The sequence below is a fragment of the Rana temporaria genome, chromosome 3, assembly GCF_905171775.1.
Source record: "Rana temporaria chromosome 3, aRanTem1.1, whole genome shotgun sequence".
Classification (NCBI taxonomy): Eukaryota; Metazoa; Chordata; class Amphibia; order Anura; family Ranidae; genus Rana; species Rana temporaria.
Genome location: NC_053491.1, coordinates 180,932,753 through 180,953,777, shown reverse-complemented (window position 1 = coordinate 180,953,777; position 21,025 = coordinate 180,932,753). Strand labels below are relative to the sequence as shown.

Below are 21,025 nucleotides of genomic sequence, written 5' to 3'. Positions count from 1 at the left end.
TAACAGTGTCATTTCATGAGATAATTTAGGAGGGCGTGTTTAGGGGTGGGGCAGGGTAGAGGTTGGGTGGGGCAACTGGTGGCGAGTAACTCTTAAGGCCTGGCTAGTAGCTCAGGACTTAAAATTTTGAGCACTGTTGTAAACCACATATGCACAGAGATATGCATAAAATCTAATGATTCATTATTATACAAAAGAGATCAAAAAGCTGGATAAAATCAACCCATAATGCATCATTAAAATCAACAACTCATTAAATGAAGTTTAATGAATCTGCACCTTAACACAACTGTATTATGTCCACGTGTTTCATGGGAACCGATTTATCAGGACTCAGCGCATAATGTGGATCTTCAATCTGTCATTATAAAGGTAAAGAAAATATATATTATAAATATTTCATGTACATACAAAAGTATACAGTGCCTTGAAAATGTATTAATACTCCTTGAGATTTTTCAAATTTTCTCATGTTACAACCAAAAACGCGAATGTATTTTATTTGGGATTTCATGTAATAGACCAGGGATATGCAATTAGCGGACCTCCAGCTGTTGCAAAACTACAAGTCCCATCATGCCTCTGCCTCTGGGTGACATGCTTGTGGCTGTCAGAGTCTTGCTATGCCTCATGGGACTTGTGGTTCTGCAACAGCTGGAGGTCCGCTAATTGCATATCCCTGTAATAGACCATGGGTCTTCAAACTACGGCCCTCCAGGTGTTCAGGAACTACAATTCCCATCATGCCTAGTCATGTCTGTGAATGTCAGAGTTTTACAATGCCTCATGGGATGTGTAGTTCCGCAACAGCTGGAGGGCCGTAGTTTGAGGATCCCTGTAATAGACTAACACAAAGTGGCACATAATTGTGAGGTAGAAGGAAAATGATAAATGGTTTTCTAAATTTTTTTTCCAAATAAATATCTGAAAAGTGTGGCGTGCATTTGTATTCAGCCCCCTTTACTCTGATACACATAACTAGTGGGACCAATTGCCATAGCTGCCCTCGGAGGTATTGAGTGGTGCACACAGCTTGCTGGACGGGCAATATCTGGAGGCCCCGGAGGACCATGTGGAGGGCAGCTGTGCGTGTGAGCAGAGGAAAGGAGCAGCATTCGAGGGATTTCGTGGTACATGTCTGGCACCCCAAACGGGGAGTACCATCTGGTGAGTGGGGAACCCTGAGGGGAGCACCGGGACCACCTCGTATCAATAGACCTAGGACCACTTCCTCTACACGATACAACCCTCTTGGACTCTATATATACAGCATTGTTACCGTTTATTGATGTCTATGGTTTAATGGATGTGGACTGAACATCTCACACATTAGCTGTGCAAAAGTCCCCTATTGTGCTGTTTTACACTACTGCAGGATTCTACTGGACATTTATACCACAGCATTTTTGTATATTGTTTATTATATGCATGTGTTATATGCATAGACTATGACAGTTGTTTGTGTATTGCAGCACAGTTTATTTTAGCATTTGTGCATTGTTATTAGCACCTACTTATATTATTCCATCTTAGTGCATAGTCATCAGCACTCACTTAGTACTATTTTGATTGGATTCCCAGCCTACTCACACCGCTGGGCATGTCCGCTGGTTATGACGTATAACCAGCGGCCCGAAATCCCGCGCATGCGTCAAATTGATTCAACGCATGCGTGGAAGCATTGAACTTCCGTGTTAGAGAACGTCGGTGTCTTCTACGTCACCGCGTTCTCTGTCCGCGGGGATTTTGGTTTGATGGTGTGTACACACATCAGACCAAAAGCTCCCAGCAGACATGTCCGATGAAAACGGTCCGCGGACCGTTTTCATCGGACATGTCTCCTCGTGTGTACAAGGCCTTATAGGTTGCACCGAGACACCATTATTTGGGTTTATTTTACGTGCACTAGGCAGCGCAACAACCCCACCTATATTCACATTTTTCCACATCTCCTTTTTAGGGGACAGACACAGGGGGGCAGCAGCCTACCATCTTTAATCCCAGCGCAGGTTACCATCCATATATTACTCTAGGTATTATATTGTACTAAAGTTCATTTTAGTGTATTTTTTCCCAAAATAGCTGCACGAATATCGCGTGACATAAAAAATTGCAACTACCACAATGTAATTCTCTAGGGCCAGGAAATATATACCGTATTTTCCGATGTATAAGAAGACCTTTTGGGCTTAAAAACCTGCCTCAAAGCCCAAGGGTGGTCTTATACGCCGGTACCAGACCTCGGGCATCCATTATTCAAAAGCTGCGCCTCCTCCTTGTGGTGCTCCGTGATAGGTGGAACACTTGGTTTCCCATGAGAGCCTCTATTCGGTGTTCCGCCTATCACGGATGTCTTCTCATCCTCGGCGCCGCATGAGAGGACCTCCGTAATAGGCGGAACACAGGCGCCTATCATGGAACAGCATGAGGAGGCGCGGCTTTTGAATAATGGACGCCCGCAGTACAGGACTAAAGGTATGGCACAGTGAGGCATTTTTACGGCACAGTGAGGCATGGGGTGGCACAGTGAGGCATAGGATGGCACAGTGAGGCATGGGATGGCACAGTGAGTCATGGGATGGCACAGTGAGGCATGTTGATGGCACAGTGAGGCATGTAATGGCACAGTGAGGCATGTAATGGGCACAGTGAGGCATGTTGATGGCACAGTGAGGCATGTAATGGGCACAGTGAGATTTGAAAAAGCTGAATAAAGCCTGTTCCTGTCAGCGTTTTTTCCTGTCAGCGGTTGTTCTGGCTACCCCAGACAGACTATAAGGAAGGGGGTCGTCTTATACGACGAGTATATCCCAAAACCAAACTTTTAGCTGGAAAATTAGGGGGTCGCCTTATACACCGGCAAATACGGTACTTTTTGGGGTGAGTGGGTTTACAGTACTTTTTCTTTTTAATTAGACTGGAGACATTATTTAAAAGAGAAATTGTATTGTCTACCTTCCCCATCCTACTTACAGTATACACAACATATTTTTACAGTATAGCAGGTACACTTTGAAAATTACTTCTACAATTGGCATCTGGAAATGTTCACCGCTAATGTTTTATAATATGCTGTATACAGTATGTACTTACCTGTTTTTCCCCTGCTTCTCTTTCTTCGCCTTGAAAAAATGCATAATGTAACCACAATGCAGAAAATTACCACAGGCACTGAAATAGCGATTATTGAACTTTAGTTTGTATATCCATATGTTTTTTCTAAAATACAGAAGGAGTGAGAAGTCATTTTGAAAAGTTCCTTGTAAACACATAACATTTCCAGTCATTTTCCTGTAGTGCAAATGAAAACATCACATCAAATTGCTGTTACTAGAGATGAAAAAATATGAAAACATCTGCTGTGTTACAGAAATCTAAATTCTAGGAACTGGATCTGGCAATGATAATTTTATAAAACATGAAAAAAACTGCACATGGGCTTGCATCCCTATAGCTAGGCCAGCAAGAATATTATCCCACTGAAAAACATTGTCCAAAAGCATCAGGTTGGTACCTCAAGACCTTTTAAAGCAGTATAAGCGCCGCTGCAAAAAATGCCAGCTCTTGAATGAATGAATGAATGAATGAAAAACTTATAAAGCGCGGCGCATGCAAACTGAATCGCTTCTGGGCGCTAGTTGTTCGTGTCTCATGACATCAAAAGAGCAGAGTTTTGATTCGTCTTCTGAAAGTCAGGTGGTTTTCCTCCAACCGAATGCTGGTTGGTAAAGCGTTCCATAGTCTAGGACCCTGGAAAGCAAACCTTCTTTCTCCTTTGGACTTGTATTTGGTTTTTGGTACCCTGACCAGATTTTGGTCGGTGGATCGCAGAACGCGATTCGAATTGTGAGGTTCTATTTTGTCGCAAAGATATTGCGGAGCCTTCCCATGGATGCACTTATGTGTCAGGCAGAGTGCTTTAAATGCAATTCTGTCTTTTACTGGCAGCCAGTGAAGGGTTCTCAACGAAGGTGAGATTGATTCCCATTTTTTTTTCCCAGTCACCAGTCTGGCGGCGGTATTCTGAACGACTTGCAGACGGGAGATTTGGTACTTTGGGAGTCCGAGGTACAGGGCGTTAGCATAGTCCAGTCTGGAATTCACGATTGTTCCCACCACGACTGCTACGTCTTCTTTGGGGATAAATGGAATAAGTCTGCGTAGTAGGCGCAACAGATGGTGCGCTCCGCTGACTACTGACCCTATTTGTGCGTCCATTGTCATGAAGGTGTCGAAGATGACCCCGAGACTTTTGACTTTGGAGCTAGGGGTGATGATTTGGCCCAGAATGGGCGGGGGTGTCCAGGTTGTTGCCAGTTGACTCTTTCGCCTGGCGTGAAACATAAGGAGTTCTGTTTTTGAACTGTTGAGTTTAAGATAACTCTTAGTCATCCAGTTTTCTATCAAAGAGAGACATTTCTCTAAACTGAGATGATGATCCTTTTTGTTGCAGATGCGAAAATACAGTTGCGTATCGTCTGCATAAGAGTGATAGAGTAGTTCTTGGCTACTGATAATATCAAAGAGAGGGCGAAGATAGATGTTGAAAAGCACTGGTGACAGGGGGGATCCTTGGGGGACTCCACATGACACCGTGCGCTTTTCCGACGTGAAACAACCCAATTTAACTGTTTGTGATCGGTTTTCAAGAAAGGAAGAAAACCATGGTAAATCACCTTCTGCGACTTCTGCTACCTTGGCTAGTCGCATCAGTAACAGTTTGTGGTCTACCGTGTCAAAGGCTGCGCTTAGGTCCAGCAGAACCAGGAGACAAGATTCTCCTTCGTCTGCGGCCTCGAGGGCATCGTCCCATATTTTGAGTAAGGCCGTTTCTGTCCCGTGTCCGGGACGGAAGCCTGATTGTAATAGATCCAGTAGATTGTGGGTATCTAGATGCTGTTGCAGCTGTTGTACCACTACTTTCTCCATTATCTTGGAGAGAACATTTAGGCCTGTTATGGGACGGCGGTGAGTTGGGTCCTTGGGATCCAGGTTAGGTTTTTTCAAGATGGGCTGGATTGTGCCCTCTTTCAACAGGGATGGCACTGTGCCTTCCTTAAATGACTGGTTTATAAGCTGTGTGATGGGTGGTGCCAGGATGTCGGCACATTCCTTCAGCAGTTTGGTGGGGATGATATCATTGGGCGATGTGCTGTTCCGCAAAGCACCAATGATATTTTTTGTGGTATCGATGGAGATCGGTTCCAGAGCGAACTTTGTTGATTGTGGAGCGTTTCTGTGGGTGTTTTGTGGTTGATTGACGGTGGGGTTGAGGGGGGTATTGTTTTGCATGATGCTTTCCCGGATTCTTTCAATTTTGTTGATGAAGAAATCCGATAGTTCATTGCAGAACTCTTGGGTGTCTGAGTTGGGGACTTCAAGACATCCTGGATTCATGGTCTGGGTGACCATCTTGAAGAGTTCGCGGGGGCGGTTTAGGGCGCTGTTAATCGCCATAGAAAAATGATGTTTCTTGGCTTTGAAGATTTCTTTATGATATCGTGTTGTTATTGCCTTGTAGATGATGAGGTTATCCTCTGCAGGACTTCTTTTCCAGGCGGCTTCCGCCCTTCTGCGCTCTTGCTTCAGAAGCGACAGCTGGTTGTTGAACCAGCCGGACTTTCTTTTTCGGATGCAGGCTTTGCGTTTCGGTGCTACTAAATCGGCTGACTATAGCAGGGCTGCGTTTATGGCATCCAGTGTATCTGCGGCTGTTTGATGTGGATGGATTGTTTTGATTCTGTTTCCCAAGGTAGATTTGAAGAGTTCCGAATGGAGCTTCTTCTGAGATCTAGCCCAGTGTATTGTCACCGGCTTGGGTGCTTTTATCACTGGGGGAATTTTGGAGATTATGAAATTAATTGCATGGTGGTCTGTCCATGGCAATGGTTCATTTTCTAAAATGCTTATTTTCAGATTTTGTCTGAAAATTAGGTCGAGTGTGTGACCTGAAGCATGTGTTGGCCCGCATATAAGTTGCTGTAGCCCTAATCCCTCCAGGTGATCAATGCAGGCGTCCGCAATGGGATCCTGTGCGGAGTTGGCCCACAGATTAAAGTCCCCGAGCAGCAAAAGGTGTTTGCTGTTAAGGGTATAAGTGGATATAAACTCCGTTAATGATGGCAAAAACTGCGATTTTGGCCCAGGTGGCCTATAGCAGAGGAGAATGTGAACAGTCTCCTGGGGGGAAGTTTGAAGTTGAAGAGTAAGGGTTTCCATGAATGGAAGAGGATTTTGAAGGGCTGGCTTTGTGATTGTAATGCGATTCTTGTGGATCACCGCCAGGCCTCCTCCTCTTTGCCCTATTCTGTTTTCCGTTATAATGCGATAGTTTTCTGGCACCAATTCTCCGAGAATGGTGTTGCAGTCGTCTGAGAGACAGCTTTCTGTAATAAAGAGGCAGTCTAGATCGTTTTGTAGTAAGAAATCGTGGATTTCTAATCGGTGTTTTACTGCCGATCTTGTGTTGATCAAAGCACATGATATGTGCTCGAGCTGGGTTAAATAGTTAAAATTTTTGATGGTTGATCGTCGATCGAATCTCAAAAGTTGCTCTATTTTTAAGGCCTTTTTGGTGACGGCTGGTAATGCTGTTGCGAATTGTCTCAGACCCCGAATAGAGTCCGCAGAGTATCGCAGATTAGCCATTGTCGCCAGTCACATTGTCGTCAGTCTTTCCTAATTGCGGCGGCCGCGAATGAGGCCTGGTCTGGCGCGGATGCAGGAAGAGCCGCGAGACGCCGGACGTGATGTTTGGAAGACTGTCCAAGTGAGCCGTCACTCGTTGAGTCTTCTCTCCCCGATTGGTCCAGAGGAAGGCGAAAAACCCCAGGCGTGCTGTGCCAATCTGCAGCGATCGGGGGAAAAAATTCCTTCCTGACCCCTTAACGGCGATCGGTGCAACCCTGGATCAATTGGCTAGGGGGGTGTGGTGGACCCTGCCTGGCTGCACTATCCCTGGGGAGAGCCGACTCGTTTGAGAGCGTCCTGCTCTCACTATCCCTGGGGTGAGCAGACTAAGATGAGAGCGTCTGCTGCACCGCTGAATCTATATAGCAAGAGTTCCAACTTTATTAGCTGCAAGCTTGTTCTGGATCAGTGATTGAAAAAAATAATGAAGACTCCTGTCTTACCTCCTGTTTCAAACTCCTGGTTTTTAACTCGCACTTTTGATCAAAGAATGCACTTCTGATCAGAGAGTCCACATGTGAAGCCACCATCAATTGGGAGCCAGCTCCTCTGGGAGCTTGTACAGCAACTTTATACTCACCTGTGAAGACCTGTGAACAAACACACACCTGTGAACAATTAAACCCTCCCCTTAATTAGCAGAAAGGAAAAAGAAAAAAAAGCTGTTTAAAAAGTGTCAGAGAAAAAGAGGGGAAAAAAAATCTGCAAGCAGAAGCAAATGATAGCCAAATCCTGGTTTTTAACTCGCACTTTTGATCAAAGAATGCACTTCTGATCAGAGAGTCCACATGTGAAGCCACCATCAAATGGGAGCTCTTGTTTACCATTGCAGTGTTCTTCCTTAGCTTCACTTCATGGAGTTGTGAATATACTTTGTGTAGGTGGTTTATGTGAGCCTTTTCTTCTTACAATTGTTTAATTCAGTCAATGGACCAAATAACTAATTTAACCAAGGAAAAATATAGTCCTAAAGTCCACAAGTTGCACTTAACAAGCTGGAAATTGCATGCCTATTCACCACTGCTGCTGCTGAACTCAAAAAGTAATGTTTTGTTATGTTATAAGTAGAGATGAGGCTTGAGGTTAGAGATTCAGGATCCCAATAATACTATGTATTATAATACTATGTGCAGATTTGTCCAGGGGAACTTGACCTTCTAAGCCTCCTGGTCATAGTTCAAGAAGGGAACTTTTGATTAGGAGAGCCTCTTCACTATGCGGAGGTGGGAGGAATGGGCAGCCATAGTGTCAGTGATTTGAAAGCTATTGTAGGGAAAGCACAGGGAAAGCTAACAAACAACATGGAGAGATTAGGGTCACTGTACTTTAATTCGGCTGGCTAGCTTTTTGTCCAATTAACAGCGTTGTCGCCTTTTTTGTACTTATTATTGTGAGATTATTTGCCTTAATTATTTTTGTGGTTGATTCAAGGCCATTGGTAACTGGATGATGCATAATCCATATTTTTTACTACATGACTTACCTTATGTTGGCTTTTGTTTTAGGGTGGTAATTTGGGGGTTTATTTTCTTATTGTTTTGTTGATAGGGCATTTCCACTGTATCCCTTGGAAGAATAAAAACTAAGTGCAAGAAGAGTTTACACCTAAATAATTTTACATCAGATTACTTATATTCACTGCAGCTCTCCATCCTCCTAGATAAGATATGTGGGAAATCCCCTACCTGAACTCTTTTTATCTAGTACAATTCTCCCTCTTTAGAAATTTCCTGTTGCTGGTCAATTATGCTATCAGCCGTTATGATGGCATAATATGAGAGCCTGATAGAACTTGACAGAGACAGAACAGTTGTGCATCATTAAGAATAGGGGCAGCCACAGCGATCTACTTGGGACAAGCCAAGCCAGACATAATGTCTTAGTTCTTTTTTTTCACCTTTAGCTGTAACATGTATATGAAACAATTAACTCTAGGTGATCAGTGCTAGCAATTTAGGTGGGAACAATAAGAACCTTTTTTGCCAACTAGGATGTATGCTACTGGACAATGTTTTTCAGACAACATTCCAATGTGCTGCACTTGCTACTAGCTTAGCATTACTTTCACATCAGAATTCTAATGAACTACAATTATTTCAACATGTTAGATCAATGTTTTGATGACCAGTGAAGAAATGCTACAGTCATTGTACGCTCAGATCAAACTGGGTTTATCCCAGAGGGATCCATCTCTAATATGCAGGACACAAATGATGCTATGGGGCCGAGGGTTGCTCCAGAATTGGAAACGCATAAAGCTTTTGACTTGGTTGAATGGTCCTATCTGCAGGAGATACTTGCGAAAAATGTCTTCAGAGATAATTTCCTCTGGTGGATTAAATTGCTTTATCACAGACACCGCGGGCTAGAATACGGGTGAACAATTACATTTCAGAATCATTTATCATATGGCAGAGCATTAGACAGGGTTGTACTCTATTGCCTCTGTTATTCACTCTAGAGATATAACCACTGGCAGAACTGATAAGATCCAACTCCACTATAGCAGGGCTGATTGAATATAAAAATGCAGACAATATTGAGTGTTATCCAGACATTTGAAAAATTCTCAGGTTTTTAGGTAAATTGGGAAAAATCTTTCATTTTTCCACTGGATCAGGATGTCTTCAGCAGGACCATAACCTTCCCTCCATGGCCTACCTTAGGTATTTACAAAAATGACTAAATGGAGCAGCACCATTTGGCTTGACTAATGTATCACTGCAGTCCTCTGCATAGAAAAACCTGTTATGGGACCCCTCGCACTCTACATATTACTCTTCTTTGCTTCTCTTCCTAACTAATAGACTTTTGCTTATTGAAGCTCTGTGGATAGAATGTTTTATCACATGGTCTGGCAAAGCCCACCTGTCCAGGCCTTTTGGTCCGCAGCTACCGCCTTTATTAGCTCGCTCAAGTGACTGCCAATATTTGTAATCCTTTACACTGCCTATTTGACTACATAGAAAATAGTCTCCCTAAATTCACTAATCTTCTCTTGCCTTTGGGCCTTTTTGTATGCCAAAAAATCAATAGCTATGCATTGTAAATCGCAAACTCCCCCTGCAATAGCTTATTGGCTTAACTTAGTCAATAAAACAATTCCCTTATATAAATTGACACACGAGGCTAGAGTTTGTCCTAAGACATTTCATAAAATCTGGACCCTATGGGTAGGTTCTGTTGATACTTTACCACCTGATGGTTGATGCATATTTATGAGTTATCGTTTACTTGTATTACACGGGTTATTGCACAGCTGTATTTTGTTTATGTGATCTGCAGTCTAAGGATAATCATCTGGTATGTCGCCTTATGAATTCTTCTGATCCTGCATATGTTTATGCTCCGATGAGTTTCTTAAATTTGCATGCTTTTTTTGCTGCATTACAACAAAATACTAAATGGACATTTTGTCTCTGTGTTGTACACTGGTTGCTTGCGTTTGTATTTTTGGGAAAATAATAAATCTACTGCACCTTAAAAAAAAAAAAAAAAAATCTGCGGTCATAGGATGTATATGCCTGCAGACAACTGACTTTCCTGAATTGTAACCCCTGTTTGGCCCCATGGCTCCTATGTTACCTTCACGAGTTTGCCTTTTCTGTTTTTAAACAAATACGGCATTGTTTAGTTGTTTAACTTACCTTTAACAATGAGCTCTATATTTGTAGATTTATACTCCTTAATCCATACAGCACATTCATATATCCCAGTATCTGATTCTTGTAGATTTTTTAGTAACAGGGACACATTTCCCTTAGAAATCTCTTTATGAAAAAGCATTGTGCGTTCAGCAAATTTTTCATTCTGCATTTGCCTTTGAAATGCCCCATCAAAGACATAATGAACAGCAATGTTTTCACTTTTAAATTTCCACAAAATATCAATTGTTGAGTGATAAAATCTCTCATTAGGAGGGAAGAAGCAAGGCAGGATCACATCTTCATCTACAAATCCAGAGATTACTGTGCTGACATCAGCTGAAAGACAGAAATGTTTTAGTTCATTAGAGCAAGATTTATTGAAATAAAGTACTTTATATTTCTTTATATTTGACATCAGTATTTTATAATATATAATTTGTTAAGACCAAGAATCTTCCACCAAAGAGTTGTTAGTCATTAGACATGTGCATTAGTTTTCGTCCGAATGCATTTTCATCCAAATTTCTGGGATTTTTGTGTTCGTTCAAACAAACGATAACGAACGAGCAGAATCCGAAATCCAAAAGATCCGAAATAAAAAATGCTTTATTTTCGTTTCTTTGCGACAACAGTTCGTTATAGATAGAAGATTCAACATGACGGTGACAATAGCGATCTGTGTCTATCGAACCTGCGGTTGAATGTGCGTAACCTTAACTCTATTAGTCCAAGATTATTCAACATAGAGAGAAAAGATTTGACATTAAAGAGACATGAAGGTTTGACGAAGCAGCTAAAAACATACAATCACCGCAAGCGGACATTTACGGTCAAATGCTATAGAATAATTTTGCATGGTGATGAGTCCTTGTGGGCGCACTCCTGTAATACAGCAAGCGGCCATAGCTGCTCACTGTATCACTCGGCCCCGCCGCGTCACTGGCTGCGCTGCTCTCAATCCATCCGCTCTAGCCAATCAGCGGCCAGGCTGAGCAGCGAAGAGGATCTCGGGACCAAGCGCGGGACTTTCGACGGGTCAGGTAAGTAAAACGGGGGCTCGGGGGGGGGGGCATCATCGGATGTTTTTTCACCTTAATGCATAGATTGCATTAAGGTGAAAAAAAAATTCCTTTACAACTCCTTTAATAAATATAATTATTACTAGTCATATGACGTTAGAATTCTACTATAGCTTGTGAGCGGAGCATTCAACCGGAAATGTACGATTGTAACATCGTACAGTTTAGCTGCTTCGTCTAATCGTCTTAGAACCTCCAATAGACACCATAAGCCTTCAATTGACGGATTCAAACCTAATTAATTCGGATTTTCAGACAAATGCATTTTTTAACAGAACAAAAGAAATAAAAACTAATTTCGGGAGTAACTAAATAAATGTATTTTTCGGATGATACCGAAATTCCGAAACAAAATATTTCAGTGTGCACATATCTATTAGTCATTATAACCTATAAGCAATCATCTTTGTCTATCTTGACTGCTTAACAGCAAGGTGAAATCTGATTGGCAGATATAAGCTATTCAGTGTTTATTGTTATTTGTGCTGCTCAGTTTAATCACAGGAAAATGCATATGCATGCGCAAATAGGATTTCAATTATTAAAAAATAAATACAAATCAGGGTTCATTTATTAAAGGCGTATAGGCTGCACACATAGTAAAGTGAATTTCCACTTCCAGCTTAGTAAATGAAGTGAGCAGAAATACTACAAAATGAAAGGGCCCTCAAGGTAATGCATAACACAAAAAGTGCAGTCCAGTCCAATGAGGTAAGCACCCTAGTAATAGCTAATGCCAATACAAGGCATGCTAATGACATACTATTTTTTTTAATAAAATGAAATAATTAGGTACAGTATACTCATCTGTTATGTACCGGTATGATATACAATTTTTAAATCTATTGTTTTATTTACTATCCACAGAACAGCAGCAAATGATTGTATATGCAAATATTTTCGATTTAGATTTTTGCATTACCTGAAGGCAATAACGATGTTAAAACAAGAATATGTGACAGAAGATACATCAAGGCAACTGTTACCACTAGTTCACTGCAGAAACCTACATTTAAAAAAAGATTTAAAACGTTTAAGATAACTTTGACTGCACATTTGTAAAAACATTTTGCTAACTGTTAATAATTAAAACTGATAAAAGCAAACAAAAAAATGCAAAAGTGATTAATGCAAAAGTAGTTTTATTGATTAATACCTACACGTACGCCTATAATAAGGTTTGCCCCTAGGAGCAGTAAATATATCCTAAACTTGCACCATTTAGGAGATATTTATTTAGTGCAATATCACCGGCGTATACCAGGGCCGCTATCAGGGGGGTACAGGCAGCACACCTGTAAGGCCGCGTACACACGGTCGTTTCAAACTGATGAGAATGGACCGAAGTTCAGTTTCATCGGTCCAAACCGACCGTGTGTATGGCCCATCGGTCTGTTGTCCTTCGGTCCAAAATTTTAAAACATGCTTTAAAATCGAACCGATGGACCGCTGCCCGATCGGTCCAAACCAATGGTTGGTACACAAAAGCATCAGTTCAAAAACCGCGCCTGCTCAGAATCAAGTCCACACATGCTTGGAAGCATTGAACTTCGTTTTTTTCAGCACGTCGTGTGTTTTACGTCACCGCGTTCTGACCTGATCGGAATTTGAACTGATGGTGTGTACGCATATCAGCCCGTCGGACCATTCTCATCAGTTTGCAACGACCGTGTGTACAAGGCCTAAGGGGCCCCCGGGCCCTGGATGGCATCCTCCGTTTTTTTTATTAAATTTTTTTATTTTTTTTCTGTCAGCACCCAAAGCCCTCCCCGACCTCTAAGGGGCCCAGTGGTCCCCATGGGGCCCAGATGGCAGCCCCTTTTTTTTGTTGCCAGAATCCAAAGCCCCCCAACATCTAAGGGGCCCCGATGGCATCCCCCTTTTTTTTATTTTATTTTTTTGTTCGTCAGCACCCAAAGCCCCCCCGACCTTAATTTGCGGCGGCAGCCCCCCCATTCTCAATTTGCGGTGCCCCCTGCTTCTCAACTTGCAACACTCCCCCTGCTTCTCAATTTGGGGTGGCAGCACCCCCCCCTTCTCTGCTCCAGGGGGCCCATGCCTGAAGCTGTGTAAGGGGCCCCAAAATTCCTGATGGCGGCCCTGATGCGCACTGTGCTTTCAATGGACAGCATGCCACTGCAATGCATATTAGAAAATACATTTCCTTGCAGGAAGATTTTTTTGGTTTATTTTTGCGGTTTACTACTGCCTTAAAGTGACAGAAAAGATATTATACTTATACCCTTTTGGTCCGTCTGTCTGTTCCAGCAATTTTCTGTGGTTTAATGCACATCCGCTACTTAATAGCCCTGTAAACTATTTTATAAGAAATTGTTTCTTACTTTTGTAAATGTGGTCCAGAATGTATAGATTCACCCAAGGAAAGGCACCTAATCCCAATTAGATAGATAAAGTTTTTTCCAATAGGAAAGGAGAGGGGATAATTTACGGTGCGTATTTTAACAGATTGATTGTAATGAGAAAGCGCAAATTCCTTGTTTCAAAATATACAAAAATATTTATCAGAAAATGCAGATGCAGCTGGAAAAGGAAATCGCATGGACCCTACATGTTTCGCGGACTTCCGCTTCTTCAGGGGAGGGAGCGATATCCAGTCAAAATATACAACTGAAAGGTTGTATATTTTGACTGGATATCGCTCCCTCCCCTGAAGAAGCGGAAGTCCGCGAAACATGTAGGGTCCATGCGATTTGATTTTCCAGTTGCATCTGCATTTTCAACTGACTGATACGTTGTTATCCACTGAATCCAATCAACAAACTGGTTGTCCACCTCCTTTTAAATGATTGTACTGTATTTTTTGGATCTTTTTGTATTTATGAATAAAATATTTTTGTATATTTTGAAACAAGGAATTTGCGCTTTCTCATCACAATCAATCTGTTAAAATACGCACCGTAAATTATCCCCTCTCCTTTCCAATTGGAAAAAACTTTATCTGTTTCTTACTTTGTTTTTCTGCCTCCTTGTAACGTTCTCCATGAGCTCCTGAACTACTCCTGTTCTACCTCATATTAATTGGTTTGCAACGAGCAGTGTATGTTAATTGTGGTTATGTTCCCTGCCCTATGCACACTACAAATCCCATAGTTCCTAGTCCACCTAGGGAGCAATCAAGAGAGGATGGCTACATTCCTACATACAGTGGGACCGTGGAAAATGAATGTAGACACCCTCTAACAGGAAGTCAGATCACAGTAGCAAAAAAAGAGACCTGGAAAATTGGAGGAAGCTGGGAGCAATGGAAAGTACTTTTTGGAATTAAGTATGTTTACTTAAAGGGGTTGTAAAGGAAAAACATATGTTCCCTAAATAGCTTCCTTTACCTTAGTGCAGTTCTCCTCCACTTACCTCATCCTACGATTTTTCTTTTAAATGTCCTTATTTTTTCTGAGAAATGCTCACTTCCTGTTCTTCTGTCTGTAACTCACCACCGTAATGCAAGGCTTTCTTCCTGGTGTGTAGAAAGCCTCTTGAGGGGGGAGGGGGCGAGCAGGAGTGTCAGGACACCCACTAACACACAGCTCTTTTCTCTATCTGCAAAGTAGAGCGTGTCCTGACTTGCCTGCTCGCCCCCTCAAGAGGCTTTCTCCACACCAGGGAGAAAGCCTCGCATTACGGTGGTTAGTTACAGACAGAAGAACAGGAAGTGAGGATTTCTCAGAAAAAATAAGGACATTTAAAAGCAAAATCGAAGGATGAGTTAAGTGAAGGAGGACTGCACTATGGTAAAGGAAGATATTTAGGAGGGGGGGACAAAAATCCTTTACAACCCCTTTAAAACAGGGAGTAGGTAGGTTTCTTTTATTGCACAAGAGACATGCAATGTCTCTTCTGCAATAAAAGAAACCTACCTGCTGGATTTTAATTTTCTTTGGAATGTACACTTAACTGTGCAAGTAATCCTGTGCCAGCCAATGTAGTCAGGCACAGTCAGCAGCTGGAAGAAGCTGGCAGAAGATTGCCGGTGCTGGGAAGTGATGTCATAGGAGGAGAGGTAAGCATCGCAATTTTTTTTAAAATCAGATAACTTTTATTGAAAACCTTTATAACACATAAGACGTCAAGTTGAGAAGCATTGTACAATGATAGGGGGAAACAAAGTCAACAGTGATATATAACACTGGGGGTTGTTTACGAAAAGGCAAATCCACTTTGCATTACAAGTGCACTTGGAAGTGCAGTCACTGTAGATCCGAGAGGGACTTGCAAGGAAAATAAAAAAGAGCATTTTAGCTTGCACATGATTGGATGATAATATCAGCAGAGCTTCCCCTCATTTCAGATCTACCCCTCAGATTTACAGCGACTGCACTTCTAAGTGCACTTGTAGTGCACAGTGGATTTGCCTTTTGTAAATAACCCTCTTTGTGTTATAAATTGAGATCCAAAAAAGTTTCTTGTAATCATTTTCCAGTATTACATACACCTTACACAACATCTGATATTGTAAGCAAATAAAGACCTAGGTGTACCTCTAGACATATATTAACCAATTTTCATGTGTTTCCGCTTCTTTTATGTTCCTGTCCTTGTTCCCGGGGGAAAAAATGAAATAATAAAAGGAAAATAAAACCCCAAGGAGCAAGAAGAGAGTATCTTCTAATAAAACAAAAATTTAGCTTTGCTTTAAATTGTTTTTTTTTTAACCAAAGTTTTGTGTCACTTTTACAATGATTCATACCTGAAAGGTGAAGACTCCATCAATAGGAAAGCTATTTTACGTGCCTCTGTGGTGACCCGTGTCTTCTTCCTTCACTTCTTTCTGATAAGGAAGAGAGAATACATTCACTTATTAATTGGGGTTAGAGATATATTTAGGTTGAAAAACAACGTTGGTGCGTCTTGGACTGTGTCTCTGTATTTCCTGTACTCACAATTTTCCTCTTGTAAATCTTCATGACGTAGTCTTTGCTTGCTCCATACTGTGCTTTGTGGAATGTCCCTGTCAGAAGTCTTGTGGGGTTTTTTTTGACAGTTGCTCAGCAATATGCTAGAAAGAGAAGAAAACATGCTAGACAAGGAAGTTCCCTCGAAAAGAACCAGCCTCTTTTAGGTTTAATGGTTTATGAGAAATAATACGACTTCTATTGCACGCCCCACATGTAAATATTTACCTCTCCCTGGTTTTATGGTTATGTACTTTAACTGCTTCATAACTGCATCAAAGTGTTGCCTTCTTTTTCTTTTAACCCTTTGGCTTCATGCACATGGGCAGAAAAAAAAATCCCTTTTAGAGGCATTTTTCTTTTTTTTTATGCCTCTGAATGCAGCTTCATTCTATCTAATATTTCCATGCACATTGTGGTGTTTAGATCAGTGGAAGCCTGTCCATAGGGGGCGCACAGGTGCCGCCCACCTACCCATGCATCCTGCCCCCTGATCTACATGCAGGGTGTTTTTTTAAGCACATGATTAGATCCAGAGGCTCTAATAGGCTTCAAAAAAGGGTGGGCTCGGGGGGCAGAGCACTGCGTTTTGAGTTTTGAGCCCACCCAGTTGTGTGACAATAGCGAATGAATATTCGCTATTGTAACGCTGATTTTCCTCCCGGGCCAATCAGGGTCCTGAGACCCATCGCCCGATTGGCCGAAAGAAGAGCCGTTCATATTGGTCGCCAAGAGGAAGAGGGAGGAGACGCAGGGAAGCGAGCCCGGAGAGGAGCGCCACAGCTCGGAGCGCTGCCCGCGAGATGGGGTAAGTGTGGGGCCCAGACCTGCTAGGGAAGATGGCCGGGAGTGTTGGTGTCAGCAAACTCTGGGATTTAACTGCCAGGACAGTGTAAAAGACTTGCCAGACTGAGCGACTGCAGGCCAGGGCCGGGACCCATAGTATATGGGCACACCAGACTGAGCAATCGCTCACAGAGGCCGGAACACACCAGATGGAGCAACCGCACACTGTCGGGACCTGCCGTAAGGATGGATGAAAGGGCGGCAGCGTTACAGGCACACACACACCTGTCAGGCTATGGCAAGTTTTACGTACTTTTTTTGTATAATGCTTACGGAACTTGCCATGACCGGCTGACTGGGGGGTCTTTCGCCCCCCTCCCAAAAAAAAAACCCACCAGCGCCACTGGTTTAGATGTGTGATTATAACAGTATTCAGGAGCAAAAAAAGGTGTGTGTGTGTGGGGAGGGGGTTTACATGACTAGAGTTCAGCTTTGGAGACATTTCTGATTGAAGTTGTGGTTAACCCTTCACACAGACAGGGCAGTATATTACAAGCAGATCCAAAACAAGAGAGGGTTTAATGTCAGCTTTATTCTTATGTAAACAAATGAGAACAGATCTAGTGATCTACCATATTAGGTTTTCTGAGAACATAAAAAAAAAAACCTACTCCTGTGCTCTCCCTTCTCTTTCAGCACTTCTCTACCTCTCTCCCTCTCTTTCTTACATTTGGAGAAGAACTAGACCTAAATAGAGAAGACTACAGAGGAAGAGATGTAGATTATGCATAAGGTAAGCTTATTGCTGCATCTAAGCATTATCTTCCATCTGTCCAGAGTTCAGCTTTACATTTAGACCATACAGTATATCAGGTTTGCATGATATAATATTTTGGATTTGTAGTCCAAAATGTTTTTAGATCAAGATTTCTTTTTTTTTTCTTTTAGATGATGCAATTTATTTCCATTTTCCTGCCTCAATTATACATGTAATATTATAAAAATTCTGCTAAAGCAGCAACATTGCATTTTAACATGCTGAGCGAACACTTCCTCTTATGCATTTCATTAGCAGTTGTGTAGACATAAATACAATCTGTTGCTTGCTGTAACAAACTATAAAAAATGCTATTAAAAACAATGAAAAGCTACAGCAGAAGAGTGTTTAGGCTTCATTTCCACTGGCGTTTTTACAGCCACTTTTCTGAGCGTTTTTTACAGCTTAAAAACGCCTGTCCATGTTATTCTATGGCATCATGCCCACATAGACGTTTTTGAGCTGCAAATGGCATAGGCGTTTTTGAGCTGTAAAAAAAACGCAGGACCAGGGCGTTCTGAAGCTCCAGAGTAGAGCTGTAAAAACGCCAGATGTTAAAAAACGCTCAAAAACGCGACCGCGGCATTGTTAAAGCTGCAGCTCACAAAAAAAAAAAAATTTTTTTTTTTTTTTTTTTTTTACAAAATAAACATGGACAGGCGTTTTTAAGCTGTAAAAAAGCCTAACAACAGTGGCTGTAAAAACGCCAGTGGAAATGAAGCCTTATACTCACTTGTTCTGCTGCCCATTGCTTGGAAGTTCATTCTCCTGAGGACCTAGTTTAAGTTTTAGCCTTACAAGACCTAGGGTCAGAACAGCCGACAGTCTCTTATCATAGTGTTACACACCCACACACCCCTTTTTGTTTGCATGAAATTGGCTCAGAACATTTTAACTGCTGTCTAAAGTACAACCATAATACGAGTTTGCTATCTTTCAGGAATTAAATTGCAAAGCATTTAACTCACATTACTTTACCTATACCATTATTGACCATTTTGGACATGTTGCATCAGTGTTCAAGATGCTTTGCAACCATGCCTTGAACACACTATAAGTAAGGTTATGGTGCACTTGTGGTACATGTCAATAGAAGTAAATGGAGGCCGTTACAAAGTATTATTGTTGCCTCTCCAAAATGGCAGGAAGCGCTAATACTGCTGTATGTACATCAGCCAGCGGGATGATTAAAAAAAAACGGAAGTATTGTAATGAGCAATCTGTTCCTTATACTGGCTATCTTTTTTTAAAACCTTTTAGACCACAACTTGTGAGCTAAGTAAATTCTACTTTCCCATTTGTATTTTTTTTTGAAAAGCCGTGTACATTAAGCCTCCTAAATCCACAGTTTACCGACTGTTATGCTGTGTCTGCACATTTAACGTTTTTTTTTTTTTTTTCCTTTCTCTGGATTACTAGGAATGCCTTTTTTATACTGGAAGTTAAGCAAGGGAAAAAATGAAAAATAGAGAACATGTTCTCTATCTAAGTCCGTCAGAATTTCCAATGGAAAAAGTCCGATGGGGCACACACAGTCGGAATATCCGATGAAAAGCTTCCATAGGACTTTTTCCATTGTGTGCACGTGACAAAAGATTTAATGCATAAGCAGGATTAAAAAACACTTACAGAATGAAAGATAAATATGGGCTCATCTGTGAATGAATCTCAGGGCTGTCATCCAGGCGGCCATCGCTTTTCATGGGAATGTCGTGGGTGTCATCTTTTATCAGGTTTCCTAAAAATGTTTTCCTTTTTATAGATATTTTAATAATCATCGGTATTATCCATTTTTACAACCATGTTATTATACTGTGCTTTTTATACATTCTTTCATTTTTATTGCCTGCTGTTATCTAGTTTTGGTACTGCTGATCCTTGTAGACCTCCGATCAGCACCATTATCCACAGACAATTTAATGGCAAGTATGCCATTACCACTTTAGGCCAGTAGAAGGAACCAAATGCTCCGAGCGTGCAGCCTTGCCTTGGTTTTCACTTGTCAGTGATCTCCTGTCTTAAGGTGACCAGATTTTTTAAATGAAATCCGGGGACATCTTTTTTCTTTACTAGTAATGGCGGCAAACAGTGACTCTCTCCCCGTCGCCGCCCGCCTCACAGACTCTCAAGTCTTACTCTCCAGGCCCCGGCTACTACTGGATGGGGAGCGGAGGAAGATCACTCCACCAGGGAAGGCAAGGAGATAGGCAGGTGGCTGGCCAGGATTTGAGCCAAGGCAGAAGAACATGCGAGCGGAACTGAATGGGCATGTGCTCGAAACTGAAGAAATATTCCCTCCGCTCCGACCAGCACATGATCATCAGAAAGGGGCACAGATCATGGTAAAAATACAACCCCCCTATGCTAGTAGGCACGGCGGAGCGGGGGTATGTGATTTAATTTTTTTTTATTTTAATTCTGCACTGACTGTCTTTGAAATTGCCCCTGCTCCCTATTAAATCCAATCTGGGGACAAAACCAGGGACAGACTTGGTCCGGGGACAGTGTCCTCAATCAGGGGACTTTCCCCTGAAACTGGGGATGTCTGGTCACCCTATCCTGTCTCCCTTTGATGATGTCATACCTGTGGGACACACCATGCTGCCAGAGTGTGACTTCCTGATTCCTCGAGGCTCTGGGAACTGCCTCTCTCTCTCTCCAACTGAGTGGTTGGAAACCGCTCCACACACCCACAACATTCCTATGAAAAACTACAGCCGCCTGGATGACAGCCCAGAGATTCATTCACAGATGAGCCCATATTTATATTTTATTCTGTAAGTGTTTTAATCCTGCACATGCATTAAATCTTTGGGATACTGCACTTAGTTTGGCGACTCCTTCTCTCTCTCTTGCTTTTTTTGATTTACACAGAGCCGTCACAACTCTGAGGACAGCAGCTGCAGTTGATTCTTTATTCATTATACCCCATATCACAGCCCAGTGATTTTTTCACTTACCATTGTGTCTGTTAAAGGGACATTTGTTTTTTCAGTTGGCTGGACTATGTCTGAATACAGTTATAATGCTTTTTTCCCTCCTAATACTCTCTAAAACATTCACTGGTCACCCCCATCCTTAACCTCCCTGGCGGTA

The 21,025-nt window shown here is 42.0% G+C and overlaps 1 long non-coding RNA gene across 1 annotated transcript; it reads right to left on the bottom strand.

The window, feature by feature from the left end:
* Positions 1-236: 236 nt before the first annotated feature.
* On the bottom strand, positions 237-18,771 carry LOC120931935. The gene is made up of 7 exons (XR_005747910.1): positions 18,663-18,771; positions 16,315-16,430; positions 16,122-16,202; positions 12,339-12,422; positions 10,338-10,673; positions 3,094-3,219; positions 237-358 (listed from the first exon to the last, which is right to left on the bottom strand). It is a non-coding gene; the product is annotated as an uncharacterized LOC120931935 (long non-coding RNA).
* Positions 18,772-21,025: the final 2,254 nt, after the last annotated feature.